This window comes from Podarcis bocagei, assembly GCF_964188305.1.
Source record: "Podarcis bocagei genome assembly, chromosome: 13".
NCBI lineage: Eukaryota > Metazoa > Chordata > Lepidosauria > Squamata > Lacertidae > Podarcis > Podarcis bocagei.
Genome location: NC_138138.1, coordinates 48,704,494 through 48,729,630, shown reverse-complemented (window position 1 = coordinate 48,729,630; position 25,137 = coordinate 48,704,494). Strand labels below are relative to the sequence as shown.

Sequence of the window (25,137 nt, the reverse complement as noted above, 5' to 3'; positions counted from 1 at the left end):
CTAGGAGTTGTTAGGAGACCCCTATTCGCCTCCCAGAGCTACAATTCCCAGAGTCAGTTCCTCTTCCCAGGGAGCTCTGGGAATTGTATCTCTGGGAGTGGGAATATTGTTCTCCTAACAACTCAGGTACATTTCCCCACCATAAATCATTATCCAAGGACTGAAGAAACAGAGATGAGTGTGGGTAAGTCTCTCAGGGAGTCAATCTTTCCTGGGATTTGTACATAAACAGTTATCAAGGAAATGTCTAAAATATAATTAGACTCACAGCTGAAAACAGCAACAGTACTTGGATTGTGGTTTTATTTCAGTTACAGCTGAAGGCATCCTGTATTCTCCACACCATGCCTGCCCCCTTGTGACAAGCAGTAGGAAAAATTGAAGAGTTCAGGGGTTCAGATGAATGAATTTTCCTTCTAGTGAAGTTGGGCATTGTAGAGGACCACCAAGCATACAGCTGTACTGAAAACAAATGTGGATATTTTAATTTTGAGTTGTTGTTATTTTGAATGAGGAATTGGAGTATGGGGAGAGAAGTACTATAAACTTCCTTTCATGGCTTTGAATGTTTCTGTTTTCTGAACAGGGGATTCAGTTGTAGTGTGGGGAACTGACAGCGTTAGAAATAGGGTGTGTGGGCATGTGTAAAACAAAGATTTGGTAGTTTGTGAGTAGAAAGATACTCAAAGGGGAGAATTTCCGTCTGGATCCCATTCAGATGACCACAATAAAGGAAGAACAGCAGCAGCATGATGGCAGGTTTTGCACCTATCCTAGGTGCTCATTATATCATGGCTGGAGAGACTCGTGGCATGTACAGCTGAATGGAGGGGTAGCTGTCTTTCTTGAGTACTGAACTTTGAGTTGCTGATCATTTTTGTAAATTTCACATTCTTCCCCTTTAAAGTTCTATAAAGAACTCATTATTAATTTGCTGGTGCCTGGATGTTACTGCTTTCTCCTATTAGAGAAGAAATGAAGTTGTTTTGGGAGACTCCTTTGCTGAGGATAGATGTTGCTGGATCAGACCTCTCATCAGACCCAGGCAGCATGGCCAACTCTATTGGGGACCACATTCCCAATAGTCCAAGCCAGGATGGAGCCCTCATCTAAACACAGCAAATAGTATTCCTGAATAGTGTGCCCCTCAACTTGATTCTTATCCTTCATCTCAGTGGAGAGGTGAGTAGGTGTCACACATGCCTGTGGTACAGAGACACAGGTACACACAAACCATATCTGGGTGCACCTAGGGAAATGAGTTGTGTGCTAAGCCACCCACCTCAGCTTACTCCAGAAGAGGGGTCCACAAACCACCAAACACAACAGTTTAGCAGAGTTCCATTTCAGTTCCATTCTCATCTCCAGGTGCCTATGGAGGACAGATATTTTGATTTCTTTTTGGTCCATCAGCCACAACCTCTCCTTTCAATTCCTGTTGATACATGATGGTGACTGACCAGGTTCACTTTTCATTTTGTATATTTTGGACGAGGGGTTGGGGAATGAGGGGAGAAGTACTATAAAATGCCTTTCGTGTCTTCGAATCTTTTCTATTTTATTATTTTTTTAAAAAAGTTAAAAGATTTTCTTGGTTTACAAAAGTACGTGCCTTGTCTCTTTTTCAAGGTGTAAAGTCTTTTCAGTTACATTTAATATGAGATTTTCTGAATGGGGAATAAACCTATCCTGCAGGGAACTAGCAATTACTCTCTCTGTGTGTGAAAAGCAAGTGTAGCTTGGTAGCTTGGGAATAGAGAGACAAAGAGAGAGAGAAGGTGAGAATCATTTTTCTGGATCCCGTTCATATCTGAAACAATCACAATCTGAATTAAGAGCAGCGTTATAATGGCAGGCTTTGCCCCTGACCTAGCTACGTATGAATTATAACATGTCTGGAGAGAGCACACATATTTACCGCTGTAGAGATGGATTTCTGTCTATCTCTGAATGGCAACACAAGAGCAACCTATTGTCCCAGCGACCAGAATCAATCTCTTTAGTCTCTTGCAGCTTAATAAATTTAGCAGCCATGAGCGAAAGAGGGTTTTTGCCAGGCTTCAGTATCACTTCCTCTCACTGTGTGCTCTTGTACAGTAATACACAGCCGTGTCCTCGGGCTTCAGGTTGTTCATTTGCAGATACAACAAACTGTTTGAATTGTCCCTGGAGATGGTGAATCGTCCCTTCACTTTATCCCCGTAGCGAAAGTTAGTGGACTCTGGATTTATTTCTGCCACATATTCCAGACCCTTCCCGGGAGCCTGTCTTACCCAGCTCATCCAGTGGTTGCTAAAGGTGTAGCCGGAGGCTCGACAGGAGAGACGGAGAGACTCACTAGGCCTTTTGGCATCTCCTCCAGACTCCTCCAGCCGAACCTCTGATTGGACACCTAGGAAGAAAGAGATATACTATTAAGACCCCCTTCATGTTTACCCTAGAACTGAACACCCCCCTATGATGAAATGGAGAAAAATTACCCCCAAAGATGGTTGAAAGGAAAACAATTGGAAATAAAAATAGCATTTTCCCAACTTGAGCTTTGAGACACTTTCTGCCTTTTGCTGTAGATGTGGCTGGGAGGGAGTCTGGCTGATTTAAATAGGAAGATGACCCTACATTTACATACACCTCCAGATAAAAGAGTCACACGAGCCTTCCACGAACTCTTCCTCTCTGTTCTTATACAGTAAGCAGGCATGATTTTGTGAATGGCAAAGTATTTCCCATCAATGGGGAATAGAGTAGGGCAGCATACCATCCAACATTTCTCCAATGGAAAATAGGGACATCTATTATTATTATTATTATTATTATTATTATTATTATTATTATTATTATTATTATGCACCACCAATCTGACTGGGTTGCCCTAGCCACTCTCAGCGGCTTCCAACATATATAAAATCATTTCTTGTTGTTTCGTCATTTAGTCATGTCCGACTCTTCGTGACCCCATGGACCAGAGCACACCAAGCACTCCTGTCTTCCACTGCCTCCCGTATAAAATCATAATAAAACAATAAACATTAAACATTACACAATATCCCTATACTGGGCTCTCTTCAGATGTCTTCTAAAGGTTGTATAGATATTTCTCTCCCTGGCTAGAGGGATTGCATAACTTCATACCCTCCAACTGGGGGTGTTCACCAGTACCCAGGGCAGGTCTGAGTGCATGCATACCAGGCGGGGGAAGAGTGTGCTTGCCCAGCCCTCACCACCACCAGGCAAATTTCCTTGTATATCTGTCACTCCTAGATTCATTGCGCCTGCCAACCACAGAGGCTGATGATAGTTCTCTTTTGTGGCTGAAGAGGAACGGGATGCCTGCATGCTTACCGTTCCTGGCCAGTCACTAGGCTGAAGCCATAACCTCAGTTCATGACAGCTCCAAATTGTTCTTGGCCACCCACCCTGACCCATGGTGACCTGTAGCTGTCCAAATGTGACTCAGAGGAGGCTCAAATCCCTCTGGATATGTCCAATTTGACTTGGGATGCAGCTGTATCCAGTGCACAGCATTATTGGTTATTCATAATCTTTTCCTCCCACAAATGTTCTGCTTTATTTTTCATCCCACTTATGGTGCAAGGGCGCCCCTACAGATGGTAATAATGCAGTAACATTGGGGGAGCATCTCAGTAGTACTAATAATGTAGAAGTGTCTTGTGAATGGATCCAGTATAAATCTACCACTATTACAGTAGATATACCCTTCCCCCCCCCCTTAAAAAAGTCCTGTCTGTCGGGGTCCACAGTTTCAGAATCCATGTTTCATATTGAAGGTGAGCAGAGAACGGCATGAAAGAATTAACCCCCCCTCCCCTCCAAAAAAAAGTTTAGACTGGGTGGGGGGGGGGAGAGAATAAGAATTCACCAAGCAAAGTTAAGGCCACCTGGAAACAGCCTCATAATTCACCAGGGAAAATTAAAGTGCTGACAAAACAGCAGCAGAATTCATCAACAAAGTGAAAGAGATAAGAAAACAGAATCAGAATTTAGAATTCTGAACTCTACTCACCACACCTATGAGTGACATGTACACTCAGAGCTGAGGAAATGTGACACAAGCCATCATTCATTGGCTGCTGGTAGGATTCTGATTCCATTTCTCATCCTCCTGTAACTGCCGCTTTGAGGAGACATCAACCAACATGGAGAAATGAAAGAGCCTGAAATACAGAGCTGTGTTTTACACCCTTTTCCTGAAACGTAGAGCTAGTGATCCCAGGCTGTTGGGACAGGGCTGATCTGGGAACATGGAGCAAGAAAAGAACTGAAGCAAACACACAGAGCATGCGTCTCTAGGTGTGGAAATTGAGAATAAATGAAGATCTGAGCCTATCGTTCTTGCCTGGTTTAAAAAAAATAATACAGAAGGTAATCCAAAAGAACTTGTGTAGACATGTAAATGATGATGGATCTCTTAATTTAAAAGGCTCTCTGCTATTGAGCTGACAGTACCCCCTGCTGTCCTCTGTACAGACCAAGTGGGGGTGGGGAAAAACCCCTTCCTTGATTTTGGATACAGAAAGCAGCCATCTTGATTCTCTCATTTCTTTCTGTGGAAGAAGACAGGATGATGGTCACTAGAGACACTGCTGATAAAAACTTTGGGGTCACTCTCTCAGAGCTGCGACACCTGATGGAATACCGCAAGTACGAGGCAGTGGAGAAAATAAAGGAACTTTATGGCGATATCTTTGAAATCTGCAAAAGACTGAAGACTTCACCCACACTTGGAATCGTTGGTACCCAATCAGAAGTAGAGCTACGGAAAGCTGTATTCGGAAGTAACTTTATACCACCTAAGAAGCCCCTAACTTTCCTAGAATTAATGTGGGAAGCACTCCAGGATATGACACTATGTATCTTAGAAGTTGCAGCCATCATCTCCCTGGGACTCTCCTTTTACAAGCCACCTGGAGGGAATCTTGCAGCCTGCCATGCGGAAGGGCCTGGAGGGGAAGAGGAAGACGAGGAGGCTGACTGGATCGAAGGGTTTGCAATACTTTTATCTGTCATGTGTGTGGTGTTGGTAACTGCCTTCAATGACTGGAGTAAGGAAAAACAATTTAGGGGGTTGCAGAGTCGCATTGAAAGTGAGCAGAAGTTTACTGTTATCAGGCACGGGGAGTGCAAGCAGGTGCTAATAGCCGAATTAGTGGTTGGGGACATTGCACAGATCAAATATGGTGACCTTTTGCCAGCTGATGGTTTGCTTATCCAGGGGCATGATCTGAAAGTTGACGAGAGCTCCCTCACAGGGGAATCAGATCACGTCAAGAAGTCATTGACAGAGGACCCAATGTTACTTTCAGGTACCCATGTGATGGAAGGCTCTGGGAGAATGGTTGTTACAGCTGTGGGGATAAACTCACAAACAGGGATCATCCTCACTTTACTCGGAGTCGGAGATGACCAGCCAGAGAAGAAGCAGAAAAATTCAGGAGACATGACTCCTGGAAATAGCAAGGAATCTGCCCCAAAGCCCCGCAAAGTGTCTGGAAACCAGGTTGAGGACGAGGAAAGTGGCCAGAAGCATACATCACACCCAAAAGAAAAATCAGTTCTGCAAGCAAAACTCACACGGTTAGCCCTTCAGATTGGCAAAGCAGGCCTGGCAATGTCAGTGATCACAGTCCTCGTCCTTATTGTTTTTTTCCTTGTTCAAACCTTTGCAATTGAGAAGCGTGCTTGGACTGTTGAATGCACACCAATTTATATACAGCACATGGTGAAGTTCTTTATTATTGGAGTGACCATTTTGGTCGTAGCTGTTCCAGAGGGTCTGCCACTGGCTGTCACCATCTCCCTTGCCTATTCTGTGAAGCAAATGATGAAGGATAATAACCTCGTGAGGCACCTGGATGCCTGTGAAACCATGGGAAATGCAACTGCAATCTGTTCTGATAAAACAGGGACTTTGACCATGAACAGAATGACAGTAGTTCAGATTTTTATTGGTAGCGCACATTATAAAGTTGTCCCCACCCCTGAAATGATTCGGCCCACCATACTGAGTTACTTGCTCGAAGGCATTGCTGTGAATTGTGCTTATACGTCTACAATCCTACCTCCTGAAAAGGAAGGAGGACTCCCTCGCCAAATTGGCAATAAAACAGAATGCGCCTTACTTGGTTTGCTATTGGAACTGAACCAGAATTTCGAAGCTGTAAGGGCTAGGATAACGGAAGAGACGCTGCACAAAGTGTACACCTTCAACTCCAACCGGAAATCGATGAGCACAGTGGTGAAGAAACCCAATGGCAGCTTTCGGCTGTACAGCAAAGGAGCTTCTGAAATACTACTTAAGAAATGCACCCGCATATTGGATGCCAGCGGGCATTCAGGCCCTTTTTCCAAAAAAGACAGGGAAAACGTGATCAATAATGTGATTGAACCAATGGCCTCTGAGGGACTCCGCACCATAGGCCTGGCATTCAAGGAATTCCCAGCTGCCTACTCAGAACCCAACTGGGACAACGAGGATGAGATTTTCAAGGACTTGACCTGTATTGCAATTGTAGGCATCGAAGATCCGGTGAGACCTGAAGTTCCTGATGCAATAAGAAAATGCCAGAAAGCTGGCATTGTTGTACGTATGATTACTGGGGATAACATCAACACAGCTCGGGCAATTGCTACAAAATGTGGTATTCTGAAACAAGGGGAAGCCTCTGTGTGCATGGAGGGTCATGATTTTAATCGGCTGATACGTGGCCCAGATGGAGAGATTAAACAAGAGCTAATGGACAGAGTTTGGCCTACTCTTTGTGTCCTTGCAAGGTCCTCACCTGCGGACAAGTACAACTTGGTCTCAGGGATCATTAACAGCAACATCACCGAACAAAGGCAGGTGGTAGCAGTGACTGGAGATGGTACCAATGATGGGCCTGCATTGAAGAAAGCTGACGTTGGCTTTGCAATGGGCATCGCTGGAACTGATGTTGCCAAAGAAGCTTCTGATATCATTATCACCGACGACAACTTCTCAAGCATTGTCAAAGCTGTCATGTGGGGTCGGAATGTGTATGACAGCATCTCCAAATTCCTTCAGTTTCAGCTCACTGTTAACGTGGTAGCCGTTGTAGTCGCTTTTACTGGTGCGTGTGTCACCCAAAATTCCCCTCTGAAAGCTGTTCAGATGTTGTGGGTCAACCTCATAATGGATACCTTTGCTTCTCTTGCTTTAGCAACAGAAAAGCCAACTGAAGCTCTGCTGTTACGCAAGCCTTATGGGAGAAATAAGCCTCTTATCTCCCGCACGATGCTGAAAAACATTTTGTTCCACGCCATTTACCAGATGGCCGTTGTATTTTCCCTTGTTTTTGCAGGTGAAAAATTCTTCGATATAGAAAATGCGAGAAATGTGCCCATGAATTACCCTCCCACCCAGCATTACACCATTGTATTTAACACATTTGTAATGATGCAGATTTTTAATGAAGTCAACGCCCGGAAGATTCATGGGGAAAGGAATGTTTTCTCGGGGATATTCAGTAATACCATTTTTTGCTTTATCAGCTTGGGAACATTGGCCGTACAGGTCATCATTGTTGAGCTTGGAGGGAAGCCCTTTAGTTGCACAAAGCTTTCACTGGAGCAGTGGTTGTGGTCCATCTTTTTTGGCCTAGGGACATTGATATGGGGACAAGTGATCGTATTTTTCCCAAATCGTTATCTGCGGTTCCTGCCTACATTTGGTGACAGACCACCGAAAGAGGACATTACTCAAGAAGTAGAAATGTATGAAGAGATTGACTATGGTGAGCTGGAAATGCGTCGAATCAGCCAGGCTTCATGGTGTAGGGGTGTGAACAGAGTACAAACTCAGTACAAAGTAGTAAATACGTTCCGTACTCCCCCTTATGAGGTACACCGCTCAGCTAGTAATAAAACCATCTAACAGAACGCAAGTAGTGATTCTGAAACCTCCTTCACTTGTTGCTGCAGTTGATTTTTTTAAAAAGAGAGTTATGTGCACAGTAGCTCTAGTAAGAAACAGATGGGAATTTCTCCAGCACGGTGAGCATGACATATTTTTTTTAAAAAAAAGCTCTCCTACAAAATAGAAATGAATTTACTAGAAGATACTGGTGGTGCGGGTGGACGTAAGGAACCAAAATAGCAACTCAGCTCAACCTTACGTCCTAGATGGGTCCGAATATTATGTTAGCAGACCTTTGCTGGATCTTGAGACTTTAAATGTATTATTATTATTTTTTGCACGGGGTGTCTTCAAAACAATACTGAAGTGCCTCTCTCTGTCCCCTCTCTCTGTATATATATAGATGAATATTGCATAACCTTTTAGTTTGGTGCCTGTTCATGCTTTCAACTGATAACAAATGGCTGAGTTGCTCAAGGCCCTCAACTGCCTGCTTGGAAATGTGCTGTTTCCCTCAGTATTTCAGACCATTATTTTATTTTATTTTTAGCTGCTGGGCTCCGATTCATATGAGAGTTGAGATGGGATAGATCTGTCTACAAGTAGGCTAAGTGTATTTGCTTGTTGTTCTTAATAGTTGCTTATGGGAGAAGATGATTAAATAATAAAGATTGCTAAAAAAAAAACTTTTTATAAGAAAAAGAATCCAGTCAAATATGTTATAAAGTCTTAGGATCATAAGATTGGGAAGCAACTCAGATGTCATCTAGTCTAACCCCTTGATATTGCAGGAATCCTGCTGCTGCAGCATCCCAGAGATATGGCCCTAAAGACTCTGCTTAAAAATGGTCCTCTGTACAGTAGTACCTCGGGTTAAGTACTTAATTCGTTCCAGAGGTCCCTTCTTAACCTGAAACTGTTCTTAACCTGAAGCACCACTTTAGCTAATGGGGCCTCCTGCTGCTGCCGCGCTGCCGGAGCACGATTTCTGTTCTCATCCTGAAGCAGAGTTCTTAACCTGAAGCACTATTTCTGGGTTAGCAGAGTCTGTAACCTGAAGCATATGTAACCTGAAGCGTATGTAACCTGAGGTACCACTGTAAATCCCCCAAGTGCACACCCAAGTGAAGCCTGCCGGCTCTGTTGGGCCTGTCCCCTGAAGAGTGCCCACATCCATGGCTGCCTGCAATTGGTCTAACTGAGCAGGTGCTGGGATTCAATTCTCCTGGCCAGTAGGGAGGCCTTTTCTGGCTCCCGTTGGCTAGGCAAAAACCTCCACACAGCCATCACCTGCTGAGACAGCATTCAGGGAAGGTGGCAGCTGACCTGGAATGCAGAACCTCCAAGTGTCCTATTTCCCAGGGACATCCCTAATTTAGAGAAACCGTCCCAATTTCTGATTTCATCCTGGAATGTCCCACTTTTCCTTGGGATGTCCCTATTTTCATTGGAGAAATGTTGGGCGGTATTGTCAAGATTCCAGCTGCGGTCACAGGTAAACTGGCCTCATTCCAGGCATTCGGCTGGGATCCTTGTTGACCTTCCGTTTGCGTCTCCCGGCAGGCAAGGTCGTAAATCGGCGATCCTCCTCAAACGTGAGGAGAACACACCCTCCTCCTTCTCTCCCTCCCTGCACTCCCCCGGGGGGGGGGAGGAAAGACAGACAGGAGTCCTTTTACATGTCTTTTATTCCTGTCGTTCAGCAGTACAGAGAAACGTGTCTGTACCCACCAGACTCCGGCAGTAGAGTCACCGCTCCTCCCCTGTACTTCCAGCACAGGTCAGATGACACTCTGAGCTAACATCCGGTGCTCAGTACGGAGAATGGACTGCCCCCTTTCTCCACTAGTACAGTTCCAGACCACAACATCCTGTTTTGCATTCCAGCCACCTGCAGCTGGCTTTTGCATTGCTGCTTTTTCCTGACAGGTATACACTTATTCAATCTCCAAGCGGTCTGAAGGCAATCCTGTATAGGGAATGGTTGTTGTTGTTTTTTAATGTTTATTGTTTTATTATGTTTTTATATATGTTGGAAGCTGCCCAGAGTGGCTGGGGCAACCCAGTAAGATGCGTTGAGTAGAAATAGTAAAATTATCATTATGGAATGGGACGTCCCTGTGTTCATCGAAGAAATGTTGGAGGGTATGGGAATGCCATTTTGTTCAGTTCATAACACAGGACATCAGAATTCGAAGAGCTGAGTCAAGTGACGCAGTGGAGGGGAGGGACATATAGCGTAGGCTACTAGCAGAACTCTCTCAACTCTCAACACATGAGAGAGCCTGCTGGACCAGGAGAAAGGCCCATCTACAACACCATCCTGTTTTTGCAGTGGTGAGATACCTATGTTGTTTATTAAATTTGTATATCTCCCTATATCTGTAGATCTCAGGGTGGTCACAACATAAAATTACAAATACATCATAAAAATAAGAACAAAAGCAAGCCAATAATCTCCCCCTCCCATAACACATTTAAAAATGCATCAGATGTACCCTGCCTATTTGTCTGTCTATATCCACCTGCCATTTAACTCATCCAGCTATCTTATGAATGGCAGTTGTGTGCCCTCTAGAGTCCATGTGGGTCTACTGAAGAATTTCCTTTGCTCTTCTCCGTCACCAGATCTTCTCATCCTACCCCAAAACCTTCTGCCTTCTCTTTCTATCAGTTCCTCTTCCTGTCGCCATACTCCACCACCCTCTGTTTTTATGTTCTCTGTGGCCGGTTCCAGAGATGGGGAGCCTCCTATTGCTGTTGGACTACAACTTCCACCATCCCCAACCATTGTTTGTGCTAGAGTAACTAGTGTTGTACTAGTGTACAACAAACCTAGGGAGATTTGGAAAGTCAGAGGTTGCCAAACCATTATCAGAGTCTGGAGAACCAATTTCACCCAAGAGTCACATACTCCTTTTGGCAAGCTCCTGAGAGCCACATGTCAAGGTCCAGAGACAAGAGTAGCTGTGATAGCAAATGTGATTACAGTGCTACCTCAGGTTACATACGCTTCAGGTTACAGACTCCGCTAACCCAGAAATAGTTCTTCAGGTTAAGAACTTTGCTTCAGGGTGAGAATAGAAATCGTGCTTTGGTGGTGCAATGGCAGCAGGAGGCCCCATTAGCTAAAGTGGTGCTTCAGTTAAAGAACAGTTTCAGGTTAAGAATGGACCTCCGGAACGAATTAAGTACTTAACCCGAGGTACCACTGTATTAGTTTGGTACAGTACGCTAGTGTCTGCCCGTCTTTGCATATCCCTTTCGGTCCTCCAGATAAGCAAGAGACTGTACAATATTAGAATTCACAGGGACATTCTTCACAGGGAGAATCATATGCCGTATTTTTTGCACCATAACACTCACTTTTTTCCTCCTAGAAAGTAAGGGGAAATGTCTGTGCGTGTTATGGAGGGAATGCCTACGGGTGGCGGGGGGGATCTACTGCAGTCGTGAGCAGAGGATCCATGGTTCCACTACCTTCCCTCCTCCATGGCTCACTTTGAAACAGCAAAGCGGGAGAGGAGCCGCTGAGTGGGGAGGAGAGAGGGACAGAGAGCCTGCTTCTTTAAAGGAGCAAAGCTCGCTACATAGCAGCAAAGTTTTTCAGCTCGCTAAGCCGGGGATGAGCGGGGAGGAGGGAGAAAAGCAGAGCCTGCTTGCTTTAAAGGAGCAAAGCGGGAGAGGAGAGGAGCCTTCTCCCCTTATACCCCTCTTCTTCATTATTAGCAGCATCCTTCTCCACCCACCCCACGCGTGCTCCTTGTCCCCTGAGTGCTTTTCCTTCCCTCCCCACTTAAAACGTGGTTACAAAGCACAGATCCTCATGGATCCTCAGAATTTTTGCACTGGGTCACCCCAAATTCACCATCAGATCACATAGCATGTCCATGGCTACATCTTGCACCCAAAAAATCACGCACCCACTGTTGCCTGGGGCCACAGTGGTGCAAAAACGTGGTTACAAAGCACGGATCCATATGGATCCTCAGGATTTTTGCATTGGGCTACTCCAAACTCACTGTTAGATCATATGTCTGTAGCCACAGCATGAACCACAAAAATCATACATCCACTGTTTCGTTTAGAATATTTTTTTTCTTGTTTTTCTCCTCTAAAAATTACGTGCGTGTTATGGTCGGGTGCGTGTTATAGAGCGAAAAATACGGGTAACTGTAGATTCCAATCCCCTGCAATACAAGAATCCTGATCACAGCCATCCCTGGGTGGGCTCAAATCACCAACCTTCTGGTTACCAGACAGACAGACACACTGACCCATCCTCCACAGGAAGGCAAATTTGTATGCAAAGCAGGATCAGTGTGGGATGTAGCCTGCGATGAGTTCCAAGGACCAGATAAAAAGGCCTGGGAGCCTAAGATGCCCCACATCTGGGTTATACAGTAAAGAAAAAGAGCACCATGAAGAAGCTCAGCTTCTACTGTGAGCAAGCAAGAAGATAGCAGCAGTGATGGGAAGATGGCTAGGCAATTATCATCTGAGGCTGAGCAGGGATTAAATCCCTCTGCCTTCGTTGTATGTGCCTGTGCCCTGCCATAAACTGGGCAGAGAGTCAATTCAGGATTAAACCCTGTCTCCTCGTCCATCAGAGGACCTCAGCAGTGACATCAGCTGATGGTCAAGATACCACAGTATGGGGAAAATGGCCTCATGGGACACGTTGTAATACCTGGTGGACCAAAATTAAACTAGTGGTTTCCCAGCTCTGATATAAAACATAGGCAGCCCAGGTAATTCACTGCCACAAGATATGGTGATGGCCAACCAACGTATCCATTTTAAGACTAATTCACCACTGCCAGAAATAAGCAGCAGGGAATTGCTATTGTCCTGTACAGTACATGGAATTCCTATAGGTATCTGTGGTTGACCACTGTTGCAAACAGGACGCTGGATTACATAGATATTTCATCCACCACAACAGGCCCCTTACTGTTTTGCTATCATGGGCAACGGGTTCCGGTTGTGTCATTGCCACATCTAGGCTGAATATTTCATCACTTTATCGGATGCAACCCAAGAGCCAAAACTTGAAGCTGGTGTTTGCTCACTTGATTCTGTTGACTCTTCCTCCCAGTTACTTTGCCATCAGAGAGCAGAGGAGGGGGGAATTTTTACAAGTGGTGTCCGCCAGAGGCCAATATTTCATCGAATGTAATTATCTCCACCGCAATTATCTCAATCACTGTATTTCATTGTCTTGGCCGACAGTTTCCAGTGTATGGTTGAAAAACACAGAACAACAATGTATATGCAACTCTGATGTGGCTATAAATCCTTCCACATGTGTGGTCCAGGGCAGGGTTGGGGTGGGGGGCACAATTCAAGTTTTCTGCTGCACAAGGCATTTACTTTCCAACTTTGTTGTTGAAGATAAGATTAGTGCAGTTCTGACTACTGCCGTTCATTATAATGGAAACAGCAGAAGAAGAAGACTGATGCTAATCATTAGCGTGTAGATGAAGGCAGAAGAACCTGCTCCAGGGAGAAGCTTTGGTAGTGTAATTGCAAAGCTCCGTGTGTCCCAGTTTCTCCTACTGTTCATAAAGTGCACAAGAGAAATCATGCAATGTGCCGAAAACAATCCCTTCCATGGTCCGCAAAGCTGGTACCAATCAGGGGACCTCATCATTGGTGGAGTTGCCTCTCAGACCACATCTCCATTTCCCCAACTTACCTTTCAGATACACCCTTCTGAAGATCAGCCGTTTGATATTCCAATGTAAGTAACCCCCCCCCCTTTCCATGTCATGTGAGCTTGGAATCATTAATACAGACACAGAAGATGTCAAATGCATCCAGAACATTGCTTTATATATCCCAGGGCCCCTGCAGAACATTTGTTTTCACCCTGAAAAGCTTCACAAAACTTACACATAAGCTTTGCATGATATGTTATTTATTGAGCTTTCGTCCTCGTTAGTTTTCACGATGGTTTCGCACCTTTCCATCAATTGATCAGTATCACACACTTGTTCATGCATTTCCATATCTCTTCCCTTTACCAGGAAAAAAAACTGCTTCAAAAAAATAAATAGAGAAAGAAGTAATTTCTCCCCCATAAATATTTTAATCATTTTTATTAATGCACAGAAAAAATTCAGGTATATGATTTAGAGACTGACTAGTGGTGACCATAGGCATGTAAACATGCACATGTTGTGCCCAGACTTTCCCATTGCATTGAAATGGGGGACTCAGTGTTGTCTCAAATCATTCTGATTTTACATATAGAGAAATGTATTTTTTCTGAGCAATACCAATTATTGAAAAAAAGTTGGGAAAGGACAAGTATCTGAAAATGACACTCAGGCTGGGGAATGGGGAATTGCAGTGAAGTGCAGGAAATTCCAGCGTACACTGACATGGGGGGATTATGGCAAAATGCACCCACCTTGAAAATGAGCTTTTGGAGGAGTATCTGGTATGTAGGAGAAAAAACCAAGACTCCAGAAATTGATGGACAATGAAAGGAAGGAACGAAATAAGGGTTTCCCAGCCTTTTTTGACTGCTGAATTTTAGGAGACTTCCTGCCACAATGCACTTGTATAGTACCCCATCCCCTATATTTTCCTATTATCCTGCAAACTGTATGGATTCTGAGCTAGGAAAATCCAACAAAGCACTTTGATTTCACTAAATATGACTCATTTCCAAACGGTACTTCTTTCCAGGTGGGTCTATACACATTAGCAAATTCTCTTTTTTAAATACATTATTCAGATTCTTTGTCTCTGGTTACAATTGCCATTTCTGACTATCGTTGACTTTCAAAACCATTGGAATTTTCTTTTTAAGACACACAATGGAAATATATATATAGTAATAAGCACAATATGAGTTCAAAATTAAAATTGATTTGATGATGATAATAATATTAATAATAATCATAGAATCATAGAGTTGTAATAGAGCACAAGGGCCATCGAGTCCAACCCCCTGAATAATAATTTACTATTTACATTCCCACCCATCTGGCTGGGTTTAATGTAAGAGTGGCCCGGCATTCTAAAAAAATATTTACATGCACTGTAGTATTAATTTAAAAAGGATCTTTGGATCTATTCACAGTATGGTGACAAAGTTCTACCAGCACATCCTGACCTTAGCATTCGCCATAAATGTCATCAATGAGAATCCCAAGATCTTACCAAATGTGACACTTGGTTTCCACATCTGTGACAGCTACTATGATGCAAAACTGACCTATCACACCACTTTGGAGATAGTCTGCAAATTGCACAGATTTGTCCCCAACTATAAATGTGATACTCAGAAAAACCTAATAGCCATTATTGGGGCACTCGTCTTTGATGTCTCCTTCCACATGGCAGACATCCTACATCTCTACAAAATTCCACAGGTAAGATCTGTGCATTTTCTTCACCTGATGTCCGATTCCTGTCTCATTGTGGGGTTGATTTTGTGGTTCCAAAAAAGAGAGAACAATTATGGACTGAATTTTTTTTTGTATATATGAATAACCAGGCAAAATCATGTTTCAAGACCTAGAGGAACAGAAAGAATGGCTTAGAAACAGGTATGTATATAAGACTTATTCACTGTGGTTGCTGTCAGGGATCAACATCAACAATATTTGTCAAGTTCTTGACTATAATGCTGTGAATGTTAACCAAAGCTAGAAATGCATAAATGCTTGAAAATGGATTTACATGCATTCAGGTACACATCTCCTCTATCCCTAAAGCACATGTACATTTCCTTTCAGCTCACTTATGGATCTTTTGCCAAAGAACTGATAGATACAACACAAGTTCCTTTTGTTTATAACATGGTTCTCAGTGAAGCCCACCAGCAACTGGGCATTGTAAGGTTACTCCAGCATTTCAGGTGGACATGGGTTGGACTCTTTGCTGTGGACAGTGACAGTGGAGACCATTTCTTACATGCCATTGAGCTATTGTTTTCCAACAATGGAATTTGCTCAGCTTTCACACAAAGGATCACAAGTCAAGGCCATTTCTTTACTAATAAGGAGATTGGAAGATTTGAGCTACATAAATATGCCAACGATCCAAAAGCCAGAGCAGTTGTGCTCTACGGTGAAACTATGACATACCTGTTACTGAACACAATAATATCTTTGTCATTTCCTGATCTAAAGTTAGACCCATCTTTTACCAAGGTGTGGATTTTGACAGCCCAGATAGATGTTGCAGTAACACCTCTTTTAAGGAGATGGGATTTTGAACTTTTCCAAGGCACCATTTCCTTTGCAATTCACTCAAATGAACCTCGAGGGTTCCAAACCTTTCTTCAAAACAGAAATCCTTACTCGCCACAAGGAGATGGTTTTCTCAGAGATTTTTGGGAGCAGGTTTTTGAATGTTCACTTCCAAATTCTCTGGGATTAATGGAAGATAATGATGATGAACGCTGTTCTGGGGAAGAGAAGCTGGAAAGTGTTCCTAGCTCTGTTTTTGAAATGGCAATGAGTGGCCACAGCTACAGTATCTACACTGCAGTCCACGCCATAGCTCATGCATTGCATGCAATGTGTACATTCAGGACCAAGCACCAAGGAACATTGGGTAGCACAGGACTTGAATTACAGAATCTTCAGCCATGGCAGGTAACATTTTGACAGGTAATCACTAATAGGAACATATGACTCTACTTTATTATAAAATGCATGAATTTACATTTTTCCTATAACTGAAATCTGAAAAAAAAACAACTCTACATTTTGGTATTAGCTTTCTATAAATAAAAAAGAAGGAACATTCATGAATATATAATAGCAACAAAGGTGTTCATAAAGATTCAGAAGAAAAATTGCAGGAAGTTGTTCTTATTTTCTTTTTTCTCTCCCCACCAGCTGCACCTGTTTCTTCAAGGCCTTTTGTTTAACAACTCAGCAGGTGAAAAGGTGTCTTTTGATGATCATGGGGAATTTGTACCCAGCTTTGACATAATGAATATGTACATATTCCCAAACAATTCCTTTCTAAAAACAGAAGTTGGAAGAGTGGTTCCACATGCTCTTGAAGGGGAACAATTCACCATTAATGAGGATCTCATAATGTGGCACAGAAAATTCAACGAGGTATGGATTCTTTGGTATTTTAGAAAGCTGCTCTGTTATCCAGATAGATGATTCAGGGTAGATAATGGTGTGAAGTTTCCTTCAATCTGTAATGGATCTGTATCATAACTGGGCCTGATTCTATAATAATCCCTTTGGTTGTTTGTCAGGGACTAATATGCCACACCCCATTGCTAGGGGAAGCAGTAGAAGACTTGAATCTTCTTGAATGAAGCTATTATACCACTTTAAAAAGGAACTATTGCCTGCAGCATGGCATCTTTGTATTTAAGCAAGCTCAGAAAGCAATGTGTGAGTAGACGGTCACCACTGGGGGCCAAGCATTATTTTTTAGGCTGAACCCCATTTTTCTCCTATTTTTTCTTTGAGAAGGAGATAAGGCACCATTTCCTAGTGAGCATTCGCAAGTATTGTTTGAGTGACAGCAGCATAACCAATTCAGCTCCCTGTGCTGCTGAATCTGGTTTATGGGATGCTCTTGGACCTTGGAGGCTTTAGCCGGCTGAATGGTAAGCAGTAAGAGTGAGATGGAGGAATGAGGATATATGCTGCATTGGTCAAAACACTGAGGGCCTGGGCCATTAGCTAAGGTGGTGTAATCTTCCACATTCTGCATCACTTTATCAGAGGGACGTCTGTCTATTCCCTGAGACTCTCAAACAACCCTAATACGTTAGTGAGACAGGACTTGGTGTTATAAAAGCCAGGCTGGTTCTAGTTCTAGCAAAGCTTGTTCTTCTATATGCTGAGTTGTTTTATCTTTAAAAATAGTTTCCACCAGTTTTCCCAGGACAGATATTGAATAACTACATTTATTGTCAATGTGCCAAATTTACTGAGGTTTAACTGTTCACTTCCTTATCTGACTTTCAGATGATTAGCATTTTCCTCAACCATATTCTCTCTCATCCTGAGCTCGCTCACCTTTTTTTTTATGGATAGGTGGTCCCCATTTCTGTATGTAGTGATTCCTGCCCCCCTGGTCAGCAGAAGAAAAAAGAGGAAGGGAAGAAATTTTGCTGCTTTAGTTGTGATTTGTGCCCAGAAGGGAAGTTTTCAAACCAAACAAGTATGTAATGGAGAGCACCAAATATTGATACATACAGGATTAACATGCATGAAATTTAGTACCAGTCAGGATACATGAACATGTGGCTGAGTGGCTCAAAAATAGTTGGGGTTTGTCAACATATGTTCAAGAGGTTTTATGTGTATTTGGAGACAATGCACACTTGGGTGGACAGCTGGGCCAAGTATGCATCTTAAGTTTACATACCCCAGGCTCACGTTGCTAGTTGGGAGAAATTTGTTCCCAATCCATGGCTAGGGAGTCACAGATTGCAGCACTTAACGTGCCCTGACAGACCAGTGGGTGCCATGCCTTCTACCTGCCAGTACTTTCTGAATTTGGCTAATCAGGTTGTAGATCTGCTAAGTGTTATGTGTAATATATAGGATCCATCAACCACTCCATTGTTTCTCAAGTACAGTCATACATCGAGGTACAGTCACTTCAGCTTGCGTTTTTTCAGGTTACGGATGCACCAAAACCCGGAAGTACTGGAATGGGTTACTTCCAGGTTTCGGCAGCCACGCATGCGCAGGAGCACTAAATTGTGCTATGTGCATGTGCAGAAGCGTCAAATAGCAACCCACGCATGCGCAGATGTGCCGCTGCGGGTTGTGAACGCACAGGTTTCGAACATGCATTCTGCACGGATCACGTTCACAACCCAAGCATTCACTGTATTCATTATTAGTGTGGAGGGAAGGAATGTATTTAATACTAAAATGATTAACTCCATGTGTGGAAACTGGAAGTAGCAGGGACAATGGCCTTCAACATCCACACTGAACATTTCTGAGGCCTGGCTTTGTATGTAATTTGACCCTGTGATGGCATTTTTTGCTTTTTCAGACCTGAAAGAATGCTTCAAATGCCCAGAAGATCAATATCCAAACGAGAACAGAGATAGATGCATCCCCAAAGTAATAACCTATCTTTCTTATGAAGACTCTTTGGGAATCAGTTTGACTTCAGCTGCTCTTTCTTTTTCCCTCATCACGGCTTTGGTGCTCAAAACTTTTATAAGGCACAAAGATACCCCCATAGTCATAGCCAACAACAGAGACCTCACCTATGCTCTCCTCATTTCCCTCCTACTCTGCTTCCTCTGTTCCTTACTCTTTCTTGGGCAACCCAGGACGTTGACCTGCCTTCTACGACAATCTGCTTTTGGCATCATCTTCTCTGTGGCTGTATCATGTGTGTTGGCCAAAACTATCACGGTGGTTGTTGCTTTCATGGCCACCAAACCAGGATCCAGCATGAGAAAGTGGGTGGGGAAAAGATTGGCCAACTCCATTGTGTTTTCCTGCTCAATGATTCAAGCAGGCATTTGTATGGTGTGGCTGGCAACCTCTCCCCCATTCCCAGATATGGACATACACTCACAGACTACAGAGATTGTCGTGGAATGCAAGGAAGGGTCTGTCCTCATGTTTTATCTTGTTTTGGGCTACTTGGGCCTTCTGGCTATCATCAGCTTCACTGTGGCTTTCTTGGCTAGGAAGTTGCCAGACACATTCAATGAAGCCAAGTTCATCACCTTCAGCATGTTGCTGTTTTGCAGCGTTTGGATATCTTTTGTCCCAACCTACCTGAGCACCAAGGGGAAATCCATGGTAGCTGTGGAGATTTTCTCCATCTTAGGCTCTAGTGCTGGTTTACTGTGTTGTATCTTTTTCCCCAAATGCTACATTATTATTATGCGGCCCGAACTGAACAGCAAGGAACAACTAATAAAAAGAAAGTTTTAGATCAGTGTATTTGCCTATTATATGTTTTCGTACTATTTAGTGGGTCCTTAGGGCTTATTCTAGAAGAAAGCATCAAGCAATGCATATGTTTCACATAGAAGCGGTTCACTGGATTGTCCTGAGTTATGTTAGATGGGTGGTTGCCTACTATGAGGGTCAGGAATGAGGCACTGGGGGGGCGGCATGTTGTAGAAACACACCCCAAACTTACAGGTATGCACTACATGAGTGGAACCAATATATATTGGAAAACAATATCTTTGGATGATGACTGTTTATTGATTAGCAAATGTTTTGTTTGTTATGGTGACTGTAGAGATCTCCATATGCCAAATTATTGTGAAAAGAGGGAGCCACTAATAAGAAGAAAAGATTAGGTTACAATTCACTGTGTTATATGTTTGCCGCCCTATGGAGTCCAGACTGTGAGCTTAATCTAGCAATAAGCACCTGTTCCTATATATGGTAAAAGATTTTTTATTTTTTTTAATGTGCACTCATGTCTTAAGCCGATGGAACATATATATCTTAAATTCACAAAATGTGGAAGTTTAGCATACAATTTGTATATATCATCCCTCTTGTGTCCATGTACTGGTCAGGGAGACTTGCAACCATTTTAATTATAACACAATAAAATTTATTAAAATACCTGCAAGAAATAAAATACACGTTAAATCAATTTAGTAACGGCTGGTTGTTGTACAGTGATTTTTTTCTCCTTTTAGTTTCACTCTTAAACATAATGTATAATTGTGAGAGCAATACCATCCATGTCTTCTTGAATGTCATCCTCATTCAGTTCAGTGTAGTTTACTCCCAGGCAACTGGATATAGGTTTGCAGCCCTAGTCAGTGAAATATATGTTCTATTGGTCATACTCAGAGTAGGTTCAAAATCAAGGGGCGGGGACTTATGACATTTAGATCTACAATTTCATACGAGCAAGATTATAAAACAGGATCAGCGTGGTCAGATAATTATGCATACTATGTTACCTGCAACACAAATGCTTCTTGCTGGCCACTGGAAGCAGCTAAAGCATCTATCAACAGAGGAATAATCAGGAATTATCTCACAATGAGAGGAATTTTGAACCTGCCTTATACTAAGTCAGAGCATTAGTATATTCTACAATGACTAAGAGTAAATCTCCAGGAATTGAGACAGGAGAAATTCCCAGCCATGGAAGATTGAATCTTAAACAGTCTTGAACAGATGCTCTGCCATTGAACTATGGCCCTTTCTTATCATTTTAGCATATCAGTGATGTTGTTTCCCACCCAAATGTGAATATTTGCACTTCACCTTTTCTTCCACCCACCTGTGGATATTTACATTTCATCTGTTTTTGTTTGCCAACTGTATGTGCTTCTACCACTGATCTATACAGTCTTTTCTTTTCAATGCTCTCCTATGATTCCTCAAGAAAGCGCGTGCCAGACATCATGGTGTCACTGTGTGCCCTCATGCAGAAGTGCCTAATAACACACACAAGCTTAGCATGAAATAGCAGACCTGCCTTTAGGAAGTCATTAGTTTGCACCAGGCGTCCTACTGGGAAGACCCAGTTCTCTGAGTGCATGTTCTGGAAGTTGGGCAATAGGGGCAGGACAGGATTCCTTTTGGTGTACCGACTTCCCCACTGCACCAAGGATTCCCTGCCCGAGCTGCTTCAGGTGTGGAGGATGTTCTCCTGGAGACACCTAGTTTGGTTGTCCTAGGGGATTTTAACATCTATGCCGACACGACCTTACAAGGGGCCACTCGGGACTTCATGGAAAGCATGGCCTCCATGGGGCTGTCCCTGAATAAGTCTGGCCCAACTCATAGCCCCGAACATGCCTTGGACCTGGTGTTCACCTCTATGGATGTTGGTGATCAGACATTAAGCAAAAGCGAAACGAAAGAAGTGCCATGGTCAGATCACTTCCTGGTGCAACTGGACTTCTCCGCGACCCTTCCCCTCTGCAGGGAGGTGGGACTGATTTGGATAGTCCGCCCCCACCACTTAATGGATCCAAATGGTTTCCAGAGAGTGGTAGGGGATGCTCTATCCCATGTTGATGGCCTTTCAGCTGATTCCCTGGTGGCCCACTGGAATGTGGAGTTAACCAGGGCTATTGACTGTTTGGCTCCGAAGCGCCCTCTCCGATTTCATGGAGCACAGACAGCCCCGTGGTTTTCCATGGATCTCAGGACAATGAAACAATCGCTGAGACGGCCAGAGCGCCGGTGGCAGATAACTCATTCTGAAGTTGACCGGACACAGGTTAGAGCTCAATGTTGAGCCTACCAAGTGGTGGTAGCGATGGCGAATAAGACTTTCTTCGTAGCCTCTATTGCATCTGCAGAAAACAGCAGCAGGAGACTCTTTCAGGTGGTACGCAATTTAGCAGAACCGCCTGCTACATTGGGGCCCAGTACGGGCCACATGATCTCTTGCAATGATTTTGAAAAGTTTTTTGCAGATAAAATTGCTCAGATTCGGGAAGAGGGAGCAGGGCGGGAGAGTACTAGAGTCCTGTCTAGTCAAGTTGTGTGGGATCAATTCCAATCTGTTACCTCCGAGGATGTGGACAGGCTGCTTGGACGAGTGAAACCAACCACCTGTCTCATTGATCCTTGCCCATCCTGGCTTATGAAGGCTAGCCGGGAAGGGCTGGACGATGGGCTCCGTGGGGTGGTGAATGCTTCTCTCTGTGTGGGAGCCTTCCCAGACCCACTAAAAGAGGAGGTTATTAAACCGCTTCTTAAAAAAACATCTTTAGATGCTGCCAATATGGCCAACTCTCGCCCAGTCTCAAATCATCCATTCTTAGGCAAGGTGATTGAGCGAGTGGTTGCTGAACAACTCCAGACACGCCTGGAAGAAGTGGACCATTTGGATCCTTTCCAGTCGGGGTTCAGGTCTCATCATGGGACTGAAACTGCCTTGGTCGCACTGGTTGATGATTTCCGGCGGGCTAGGGACAAAGGTGAGAGCTGTTTCCTAGTTCTGCTGGATCTCTCAGCAACTTTTGACACCATCGACCATAACATCCTTCTAGACCGTCTCGAGGGGTTGGGAGTTGGGGCACTGTTATACAGTGGTACTGCTCCTTCCTCCTGGGCCGTGTTCAGAAAGTGGGGGGGATGAGTGTTCAGACTCCTGGGCTCACTTGTGGGGTACCTCAGGGTTCTGTCCTCTCCCCCATGCTTTTCAACAGCTACATGCAGCCGCTGGGAGACATCATCAGGGGGTTTGGGTTGGGTGTTCATCAGTATGCGGATGATACCCAGCTCTACCTCTCTTTCAAATCAGAACCAGTGAAGGCGGTGAAGGTCCTGTGTGAGTGTCTGGAGGCGGTTGGAGGATGGATGGCAGCTAACAGATTGAGGTTGAATCCTGACAATACAGAAGCACTGTTTTGGGGGAACAGGAGGCAGGCGGGTGTGAATGGGGTAACTGTGCCCTGAAGGACCAGGTGCACAGCCTGGGAGTCATTTTGGACTCACAGCTGTCCATGGAGGCACAGGTTAATTCTGTGTCCAGGGCAGCTGTTTATCAGCTCCATCTGGTACACAGGCTGAGACCCTACCTTCCTGCAGAATGTCTCACCAGCATGGTGCTTGCTCTAGTTATCTCTCACTTGGACTACTGCAATGTGCTCTATGTGGGGCTACCTTTGAAGGTGATCCGGAAACTACAACTAATCCAGAATGCGGCAGCTAGACTGGTGACTGGGGGCGGCCGCTGAGACCATATAACACCGGTCTTGAAAGACCTACATTGGCTCCCAGTACGTTTCTGAGCACAATTCAAAGTGTTGGTGCTGACCTTTATAGCCCTAAACTGCCTCAGTCCAGCATACCTGAAGGAGCGTCTCCACCCCCATCGTTCTGCCCGGACACTGAGGTCCAGTGCTGAGGGCCTTCTGGCAGTTCCCTCGCTGTGAGAAGCCAAGTTGCAGGGAACCAGGCAGAGGGCCTTCTCGGTTGTGGCGCCCTCCCTGTGGAATGCCCTCCCACCAGATGTCAAAGAGAAAAACAACTACCAGACTTTTAGAAGACATCTGAAGGCAGCCTTGTTTAAGGAAGCTTTTAATGTTTAATAGGTTATTGTATTTTAATATTTTGTTGGAAACCCAGCCAGATGGGCAGAGTATAAATTATTGTTATTGTTATTGCTGTTGTTGTTGTTATTATTATTTATTATTATTTATTATTATTATTATTTCATGCTTCCTTCCACAGACAAGCTTTATGGGGATGTTGACTTCATTTTCCAGCAGGACGTGGCACCTGCCCACACCTCCAAAAGTACCAAAACCTGGTTCAGTGCCCATGGGATTACTGTGCTTGATTGGCCAGCAAACTCTCCTGACCTGAACCCCATAGAGGATCTATGGGGCATTGCCAAGAGAAAGATGAGAGACATGAGACTGAGCAATGCAGAAGAGCTGAAGGCTGCTATTGAAGCATCCTGGTCTTCCATAACACCAAAGCATTGCCACAGGCTGATAGCATCCATGCCACGCTGCACAGAGGCAGTAATTGATGCAAAAGGGGCCCAAACCAAGTACTGGGTACATATGAATGCTTCTACTTCTCAGAGGTCCAATATTGCTCTATTTGCAATCCTTGTTTTGCTGGTTTGATTTAATATTCTAATTTTCTGAGCTTGTTAATTTGGGGTCTTCATCAGCTGTATGCCATAATCATCACAATTATAACAAATTATAACAAATAAAGACTTGACATATCTTGCTTTGCAGGTCATAAGTCTATCTCATATATTAGTTTCACCTTTTAAGTTGAATAACTGAAATAAATGAACTTTTCCACAATACTCTAATTTTTCGAGTTTCACCTGTATACGGAATTGGGCTCGTATCCAAGAAGGGAAAAACATGTTGACTACCCAAAGTGACCCGCTGGCCCAAACTTTATACAAGTAATTATTCCCCCCCTGCTGTTATGTAGTTTACACTAATTGGTGCACCTGACTGAAGCTGTACCCAATGGCACTAAAAATGAAGGTATCTGAAAGGAGATGTAGAAGGCAAATAAAATAGAGATGAATGGCAATAGGCACACAGGTAGCATTCTGTCAGTTAGATCTATGATACAAGATCCTTCCCATTTAAGGGGGTAGGCTTCAGAGTCTGCTTGGGCAGTCTCTGCTGGCCTTCCAAAGGTCTTCCCTTGATGATGCTAAATATAAGGTGATGAGTTTCTCTTTATTGACAGGTCTCATCCTATGTAGCCTCTTCATGCCAGGCTGAATGCTAGAGCAAGGCAATGTAGAGAGCAACTTTACTGCAATGTTGGTGAGTCTGGAGGTGTTGTTAT

At 43.8% G+C, this 25,137-nt stretch overlaps 1 pseudogene across 1 annotated transcript; it reads left to right on the top strand.

Annotated features, from left to right (window-relative positions):
* The first annotated feature begins 4,106 nt into the window (after window positions 1-4,106).
* Window positions 4,107-7,941, top strand: LOC308572008 (plasma membrane calcium-transporting ATPase 1 pseudogene; annotated as a pseudogene). Its single transcript has one exon. The product of its transcript is annotated as a plasma membrane calcium-transporting ATPase 1 pseudogene (transcript).
* Window positions 7,942-25,137: the final 17,196 nt, after the last annotated feature.